This window comes from Solanum pennellii, chromosome 10 (assembly GCF_001406875.1).
Source record: "Solanum pennellii chromosome 10, SPENNV200".
Lineage (NCBI taxonomy): Eukaryota > Viridiplantae > Streptophyta > Magnoliopsida > Solanales > Solanaceae > Solanum > Solanum pennellii.
Genome location: NC_028646.1, coordinates 63,740,840 through 63,742,278, shown reverse-complemented (window position 1 = coordinate 63,742,278; position 1,439 = coordinate 63,740,840).

Here is a 1,439-nt window from a genome sequence, read left to right as displayed (position 1 = left end):
GAGTGGGGGATGGGGGGTTAGGGATCGGGTTAAAAATAAAATTTGAAACTGAAAATATTTTAAAAATTGATGTTTTTGCCGAAAAAAAATTGTAATTTGAAGTTGGAGAAGACTTTTGGAAAATGTTTTCCTTAATTTTTGAAGGGAAGTCATTTTCCTTAATTTTGAGAAAAATGAGTTGATTTGAAAAACATTTTCCAAGACTTTTGTCCCACCCAAACATGAGAAAATTGGAAAACATTTTCCAAAAAATATTTTCGTTCATACCAAACACACCCTATATGTTCTTAGTATAACGTCGCGGATACAGATACTAGTGAAAGAGTTGATTTGGTTCTTCTGGAATCAAACTAAATGGAAGATGAATTAATATGAATATTTAGTAGGGAGATAATTAGTACAAAATAAAAGTCAAGATAGTATCTTGGTAGGTGAAGTTTAGGCAAACCATAAAATGGTTTCATATTTTTAACTTTGACATTTTTAACATACAGTGATGTCATGGATGACTTCAATAGGATGAAATTATTTCTATAAATAGGTAGCTTTTGATTCATTTTCAAATCATCCTCTCACTTTCCTTCTCACCTTCTAAGGCATTTTTGTTCTCTATCTTGTAGTATTTCACTTGTATTCTTTGTATAGTGAAATAAATATTGGTGCAGTTGTTCTTTGGTAGACGTAGGATCATTTTGATCTGAACCATGTTAAATATTGTTGTGCTTCCTTGTTCTTTAATTTCACGTTTCCGCTAATAATTGGTTTCAGAGCCAAGGTTCTGTCTGAGTATGCTCTATGGTTGAAGCATAGTCTGAACTTCCACATCAGAAAAGAATTACTTTGATTTTTTCTGTAGTTCCAAATACATTGTAGTAGAAGAGGAAGAACAAGTAAAGATGAGTTCCATTAAGTTTGAAATTGATAGATTTAGTGGGCGTAACAACTTCAAAATCTGAAAGATCCAGATGATGGCGTTACTGCGGAGGGAAGGTTCGATCCTTGCTATTGATGGAAAGTACCCCGATAAGATATTGGATTCCGAAAAGAAAAAGATTGAAGGAGATGCATTGAGTGCAATCAAACTGTCCCTTGTACCTAATGTGCTTTGCGAAGTGAGTACAAGTACCAAAGAGACGGCCAAAGAGTTATGGAAAAAGCTGGAAGGACTTTACCAGAACTAGTCAATGACAACAAGGATGTTGTTACAACAGTGTATTCATATATTTAAGATGGAATCAGGTACTTTGTTGCAAGACCATCTAGATGCGTTCAATAAACTTGTGATGGACTTACAAACTGTCGGAATTAAAAAAGACGAGGAGACGCTTGCATGTTTTTTGCTATTTTTATTGACTTCAAAATATCGTGATATTGAGAATTCAATGATGTATAGCAAACAACCTATCAAACTTGATCAAGTGCAGCAAGCACTAAACTCT